This window comes from Primulina huaijiensis, chromosome 8 (genome assembly GCF_012295235.1).
Source record: "Primulina huaijiensis isolate GDHJ02 chromosome 8, ASM1229523v2, whole genome shotgun sequence".
NCBI lineage: Eukaryota > Viridiplantae > Streptophyta > Magnoliopsida > Lamiales > Gesneriaceae > Primulina > Primulina huaijiensis.
In genome coordinates, this window is record NC_133313.1 from 4,009,346 (window position 1) to 4,018,202 (window position 8,857).

Below are 8,857 nucleotides of genomic sequence, written 5' to 3' on the forward strand. Positions count from 1 at the left end.
CCATATCTATTGGTTTGGACTTTGCTTCAGTTTAAGGTCTACTGTTTTTCAATACTCAAGATTTAAGCACTATCGATTTCAGTAGCCATGTTTCTAGCGTTTAACTTTTGATTCATTGATATTTGAGAAAAGTTATGAACACATTGCTAGTTTGTGTTATATTTAATCGTACAAGCATATTTATTTGTTAGAATATCGCCCAAGATGGAACAGACAAAATCTATAAACCAAAACCATGGAGAAATCACTGAAATAGCAGTTCTTTTAAACAAATCATATGTCCCACAAATTATATTAGTCCAAGGCATTATTTTCCTTTCAATCATTTCATCAATCACTTTTCGCGCGTGTTAACCGCTCACAACATCGCCTATAAAAATCGAAACGTTAAAATGGAAATCATTCGAAAAATAGTTGAGAAACATAAAATACCTAGCTAGTGTTAAAACTTAAAAGTGTACCTGAAAGGATGAACAACTAAAATATCACACAAAAGAAGGCGTAATACCAATATTTGGCCAATTAGATGACCACAATAAAAATTAATCCAACACAAATAACTTATTTTAAATAAAAACTTATTAATGCATATATTAATGTACATAATAATATAAAATCCTAATATCATTTAAAAACACAAAATTTATTCGGTTGCATCCATAACTTATGCGTTAATGCATTTATTATATATGCAACCATACATGTAGTAAGAACCTGATATTTAAAATATTGAAAAAATTAATAATTTAAATATAGAAAAAATTGCAACATTAATCATGTAAATTTGTTCAACGCTCAATTTCAGTCTTTTATCTTTCATTTTTATGGTAAATTGACATTTTTCATTAGTAATAGTGATGTGGTATTGCATGTATCAGTGTTAGATCCACATTAACCTTAGGCAGAAAAAATGAATAAAATTACACAAAAAAAAAAGATTTTAAAACTGAAATTTGACAATATAAATGATCAGAATNATAAATAAGATCGGGAAATTTTTTTTTTTTTTTACCAACACAGATCAAGAAACCTAAGATATATATATCTAAGATCGGGAAAAATAGTTTCATTGCGGAACCACGTTTCTTCATTTGACTTTGTTTTATTTTTATTATTGATTACTGTCTGAAGTTTAATTTTAGTGAGATATGAGTAACATATATAACTTTTATTTTAGTTCTTGTACCAATAATTAACTTCTTATAATTTTAATTAATAAGAATTTGGACCAAACATAAAAATTCTCTATAAATATATATATACACAACGTACACACATATATTTGATTGGATGACTTATGCTCCGAAATGAAAACAGAAAAATTACGGTTTTGGATATCTGAGTTTCGAAATCAACTCTCGAATTCGAAAGTAAATCATAATATTCAGTCATCTATATGTAAGATTTTTTTTGGTAATTTAATTGCATGTATCGCTTTATGAATCCAAAACACACACATATATATTATATTATAGGACCGAATATTTTTCATTGTATATATTAAAGTTATAGTTGATACTATGTATGAAATTATAATATTTTAAATTATACAACAACTCAAGCGGTTATAGGTGACACAATTATTGTACCACAACACACACTGGATGGATGTCACATAAGCAGCTATCTTCATTATTAAAAATTAATGAGACACCTCATACATGCTCGATTTAAGTTAATATAGAGGGACCTCCTCTTAATTGACTAAAACTACTTGGAAAATAATAGTTTCAAAACACGAGAAAATAATTACTTTTTTGGTTTACTAAATTTGTTTATTTTGGATTTTGGTTCACTTAGTTTTCAAAATTTAATTTTGATACACTAACTTTGAATTTTTTTGGCTTGATTGTTGATGTAACACCTGAAAATACTGACGTGAAATCAGAAAATGTTGGCTAATATGACATCGAAAATTATTGAATAGTCTAATGTTACGTGACAGTTAGACCAAAATAATAAAAAATTAAAAGTTTATATATATATATAACTAATTGTCAGATTTGTACCTCTACCCCTTTGATTTTATGGGTTTCATGTCGGCGGCCATATCTTTCACTTGGCTTTCGTTCGAAATTAGATCGAAGTACCCATCGATATTCAAAAAGTGGAACTGAAATTAATTCCTCTACACGGAAAAGTTTGTAAAATGAAACTCGATTTGATACTATAAACCATTATCCCGGAAAATGAAAGCTTTTGCGATTAAGTCTATTTTAATATAATGTAATAAGATTGGAAATTATATCGATGCATTTAAGACAATGTATACTATTTCGATTTAATAATTATTGAAAATCAGTAAGTATTATTAGAAATCTGTAAATATTATGTCATGAATAGTCTCCATCCACTTTTAGGTACAAGCATGTGCATGCGGGTGAATTGCCATTTACGTCCCCAAATATCACGCGGGGTGGTATGGGTACAAAGCACCNTTTTTTTTTTTTTTTTTTTTTTTTTTTTTAATTTAAAATGTTTTATAATAATTACTTTACATTCATCATGTATAACAGTATTGACTCCAACTACTAGATAACTTGATTGTATGTCATTCTAATTTCTTGCAAGATTTTTCTACGTTATATGCAGGGACGGAGTCAGAAAAAGAGATTGAGGGATTTTTTTTTATTTTTTTTGTAATTTTAGGGGAGGCGAGAGCAAATATTAAGGAAAAAAGTGAAAAAATATAATTTTTTTGACACCTAGTCAATAAAATTTAAAAATTTAGGGAGGACGATCGCACCCATCTACCTCTATTGGCTCAGTCCCTAGGTATATGATGTTGCATTGGGACAAGGAAGTCGTCCCATAACTAGTGTTAGGTTGGAGGTGGTCGATAGTTCGAATATTTTAAACTGGATATAGAAATGATTGAAACTTAAAAAGTTGCACAATCAATTTGAATTTGATTTAATTAAGCTCTGATATTTTTGTTCTCAAACTCTCAGTTCTTTCTCTTCTTTCTTTTTAAATTTAAGTTTGTATAGTTTGAAAAGTTTAGTTAATGATTATTTTTTACAAAATTAAGTTTCCAAACAACTTTCATGTCCGAGTCCAAATCTCTTAAAATCGGTTAAATTCTTTACAATACAATATAAATTTAGAATTAATTTGAAAATGAAACCCAAATCGGGCATGGATCTAGAACCACAAGCTACGGTTTTAACTGAAAAATCCGGATCCTTCGACCCGCACGATTTCTACTGGGAAACCGATTTCGTTCTACATATTCAAGATATGTATATGATCTTGTATATGTTAGAGTAGGTGCCCATGGCTTGAGCTTTCATTGATTCTAATGTAAAACGATCTTTATTTTAATAATATGTTACGGTTTTATCCAATTATGATATTATGCTTTATCTGTATATTCATGCAAGCTACATAGATAAAGTCTTTGAATATACAATAGGTATCATAAGGTCTGCCTCTCAACGTAGGATCATGAAACTCATTAGGAAATATACCGTATATTTTAAATAAGTTTCTAGTCGAATCAGTTTCTTAAAATAAGGATAAAGTTCGTTTGAGCTCGAAACTAGCTTATGTGATGTGAACATCATGTTTCATTGATAAGGGAATGAATATGTGCATTCATATAGATGAGTAATCATAGGATGATGCATTAAACAACCCTCCATCGGACTATTCAAGTGGTTCTCAGTTATCGAGTGGAATAGTTCACGGTTATGGTTGTACATCATTAGTCCTTTGACTCGAGATAATGTAGGGGCTATACGTACTAGCATGCACTTTGATTCGTTTACTGACTCCATTGAGGGTCATTAGGTGACAAAGTTGGGTGTAGTTTCGAAATACATAGGAGCAAATGCATTGTAGTCGGGGATTTACCGTTTGCTTACGGGTGAAGATATTCTATGTGATCTGATGAATTAATAGTGCAAGGATTATTTGGTCAGAGCAAGAAATGTGCTTTAGAAAAATGTGTTTTCTTAGTTGCACATATCATGTCACTATTAGTACTCAAAGATAAATCATATCGTTATTGAATTCATATACAACTCTCGATATACTAATGGTTGTAGATTAGATTTAGATATATGTATTGAAGAGATCGTACTGTACGCTAACCATAGCTTAAAGTTCTTGCAGGCACTATAAGCAATATCTAGGAGATCAAGGGGCGATGTTACTACACTCCTACTATGATCCGATGGGTACAATCAGAAATGAGTTATGATATTCTTGATCAAGGAGTTGATTAAAAGAATGAGGCTAATTAGGATAAGCTCAAATAAGAATAAATGTTATTATGAATCAAATGAAGATGTAAACCCACGGCTAGCTGTATCCTTGAACCATTGAGAGTCAGAAAGTATCGAATTCTGTGTTCCCATTGAGAAAGTCAAAGTTCAAGGAGTTGAATTTGACGACTATAATTTGATGGAAATAAAACAAAATACTTATAAAAGAGTTTATAAGTTGGTTACATAAGCTGAAAGAAATGAAAATTAGCTTAATTGCTAATTGAGGAAGGAGAGTGAAACTGCCTATTTTGGTGAAAGAGTTCATTAAACTGGTAGCTGCCCAATACGGTAAGTGAAAATTTTGATATTCGAATTTTTCGATTTTTATTATATGAACAAGACTTGTATTCTTGATACATCGGCGCTGTCGGATAGTCGATCATGGTTATAATGAGTTCAAAATCATTTATTTGGTGAATTTAAAATTTACTGATTAAATGATGATACTAGTAGTGATGACTAAAAATATGTACAAATTCTCATAAAATGATCTAGAAGAGTCTAGAATTAATTAGCTGATTATTTAATTTAATTAATATGTCTATGCATGTATTAAATGTGCATGTATTAATGTTTATATGTATACATTTTATATAGAGATATAAAGATGTGTATATATATTATTAATATATTGTGTATTACCAAAAATTGATAAATACATGATATAATAATAATTTGAGAATTTTATTTAATGAATATTAAGAGTTCTGGTGAGACAATGATTAGAATTCTGATGGGAGAGTGATTCCTGATGAGATCATGAATCATACTCTATAAATATACCCATAAGGGGGGCAAAAACATATCCCGAGTTTTTGCAAACAAAAATAACCCAAAATCATTCCTCCTCATCCAACAAATTTTCGGCCATCTGGTGGAAAAATTTTCGGTCAACTTCTTCCACTGCCGCCGCGCCACACGCTGCTGCACCGACTCCGAATTTTGGAAATTCGGACGATCCAGTCTCAATGCACAAATCATTTGACTTCTCTAGTGCGATTCAAGAGTGGAACACATTAAGTCAAAACAAATTTTATAAAACTTACGCTGCGCATTGAGTGCGAGAAAACGGTGCCCCAACAATATCACCATGTCCCACATAGAGTTTAATTAGTTTCAAATGATTTAATTATATTGCCATCTATAATATATTATTTTGTTTCCGGCAGGTGTTTAATTAGGTATAAATTTTGCATACTTAAAATAAATGAAATAACACACGATCAAAGGAATTTATTTATTTGAAAGATATAAATATTTGCTAAACAACAATGTCGGACCTTAGATTTTTTTATGCACGAGGCTAGAATGGTTCCCTTAAAAGTTTAATATTCATATATTTTTTCATCAATAAGCATAATAATATAAATAACATAAACTGTAAAAATAAAAAATAAACAGAACCAAAAACAATATATCATAAGCAAATATTAATAATCATGACCATCGAAATAAAATATGAAATTCATGTTTCGAACCAGTACATAATCATTTGAATAATGTTTGTCTCGCAATTTTGAAACAGATAGATAGACCGATAAACTGAGTGGTAGTGAGCTTGGTTGTCGTAGAATAATGAATGATTTATTTTTTGATGGAAACTCACGAGATATGTATACTGGATTGATTATCGATTCTTGTTGAATATTTATGAGCACGATTAAAATAGATAAATGGATAGTGAGACTTCAAGTTTTCATCATAGATCAGTGTCTATTAATAATTATTTATGAGACGAGATTATGAGTTAACTATATTATATTATACTAGTAAATTTTTTTAGATTTGGGGGCTCGAAACGCTTTCCTCAAATTTTATATTACAAGTCCGGGACTGCGACACAATAATTGTCTCGTAGCAAATTAGTTACATCACAAGCGGTACTTCAAATACCAAAAAAATAGTTACAACACAAGTGGTCCATTCCATTAATTGCATTCACTATGTGTACTCAATTTTTTTTATAAGACCTCACAAATAATTAAAATGTAAATTTAATTTCATAGGTTTCAAAATAATGATAAAATTATTTAAGACACTTTGATTATACGCCGCTCAATAAATGTATAAATGTGGATAGAGTTGTCGCATAACCATAACAAATGAAATATGCAAAACAAGGAATATTTGGTAGAGATGATTATTGTATCTCAATATTTTGTGTATACAAATTTCTCACCAAAAAATCGTTTCTTCGAAGATTAAGGTTTGATAAAATAAAATAGCTATCTTAAATGATTCCCAATACATTAAATCATCACTCAAACTTCCCAGATCTTTAAGCCAAATTCGATAAAACTAATTCGAAGCCATTATAGGTCAGACTATTATACTGGTGTCCGGGGTGCTCTCACAATACTTTATTTCTCAATTCTCTAGACTAAAATGTGATATCGTAGATAAGAGGAATCGAGCTCAAGGCTATATATAGTCTACTAGTTTGTACATTATTTTTTTCAATTTTAGTCATTTTTTTAACAGAGTGATGACGTGACATCAGACATTGCTCAAGCAATGTCTGAAGTCATATCATCAATTTTCGATGACATAATCATTTTTCGACGTCACGTCAACATTTCGATGAAAAAATTAAAATTTAAAAAACGTGCAAATTAACAAGCTAAGATCATAAATTGATCGAAAATAAAGCCAAATTGAAAATTGTGCAAGTTATGAAATAAAAAAATATATTCCCTCTAAGTTGTATAATTGTTTAGACTCTAATTCAACTTGGTAACAGTCCCGAATGAAGCCTAAATATGCAACCACCCTATGTATGACATTTATTGTTAATCAAATAATAAGTACTTAGAACTGAACTCTCTATCATTAGCGTAGGATATCTTCTGATGGGTAGAACAGTATTTAATCGATTGTGAAAACAATTAATTATCATGCATTTATGAGTTTAGATAGTAAAATTAAATCNTATATGACACTAAATAGGGAGAAGTCATTTTGGTTTACACATATTATAGGGAAAATGTCAAAATATTGCCCACATTTATTCTTCATGAGTTGGTAGCAAAATATAGTTTAAAATTGATAATAGAATGAAATTTAATTTACATTTTTTTTTAAAAAATTTTACCATGGGAATATCTACAAACTTAAATGAAAGACGTATCGTTGTATTTCAATTAAACTTTATAAAGTGTAACCTAATAAACCAATCAAAAACAATTGTCACGTCTACAAATTAGTATTTCAAATTTTAAAGTGTTACTACATACAAAAAAAGGACAATTAATGAAAAATTAAGCTGATAATTAAATCAAGATAAATGTACAAAAAATTTAATAAAACCAACTTATTGCAGTGAAATAAAATTTAGACCAATTCGACAACCAAAACTCCATGTTGCTTATAAATTTACAAAATTATTTTTCAAAGTTTACCAAAAATACATGTCTAAATGGATGTAAGTATGTGTGTGAAATAATTGGGAAATTTAAATTGGGCAATGTAATTATTGTATATGTTTTATTGCTTGAGACATAGATTATATTGTACACAATGAAAAAATTAATAATGAAATTAATCCATACTATTAATGGATTCTCTTTTTGGCTGCCAATAATGTTGTCTTTCATTATTTAAATTTAATGCCATTTTTTTTTTTGTCTTTCCAGCCATTTTTAATTTTAGCTAGATTTTTCAAAATTTTCTTGGTGGGAATCGTGTCAACCTATGAATTATATTATTTACAAAAATTTAATTTCATTAATTAACTATGTACTGCTAAAATGATTTTGCGGAGCCAAAAAAAGACTGGCAAACAATGGCAATATTAGTATATTGAATGAAGGGGGGGGGGGGTCGGAAAAGCTAGTACAAAATGTAATAAATTTATATCACAAATGCACTTAAATGTAAATTAATTGGGAAGTTAGTCTGACGAAAAAAATATTGTAAAATTTATAGCCTAATTAATTCGTAAATAATCAAAATCTTAATATATGAAAGTTTAATTTTTCAACTATGATAATTATTTTTTTGCTAATACATGATTAGTGGATTGTTTGGTGCACAAGGCTCCAAAATTAATAAACTTGAAAATTTGAACAAGGTGAAATCATGTTTTTGTAAGAATATGTATAAAATTTTTACGAAATATATAAAAATACTAAAGATGGAGATCTCAGGCTGCTAATAAATAAATATGAAGAAAATTCTTATGGAATCGGACAAGGAAAATATAACATGAGTGAGATAAGTATTTTGGATACTAGTGAAATGACAACCTTTGTCAATTTACTCTTTTCCTCAATGAATTTGAAAAAAAAAATAAAATTGACACATTAAATTTATAGATTTGTTAAATGACAAAAATATTCTTTGTTCAATATGTAAAATTTCCCATTTAAAATCCCTTGTTACTAAAACCATTTTAGTTGTTATCTTGTGAGACCTTCTCACAAGTTTATATCAGTGAGATGGAAATCCGACCCAACCTCACTCAAATAATGAAAAAGTAATATTTTTTGCATGAGTTAGATTGGATCGGAGATACATATCACAAAATAACTCATGAGACGATCTCATAAGAATTTTTGGGTTAAATTTATATCTCATTCCCTCCATAT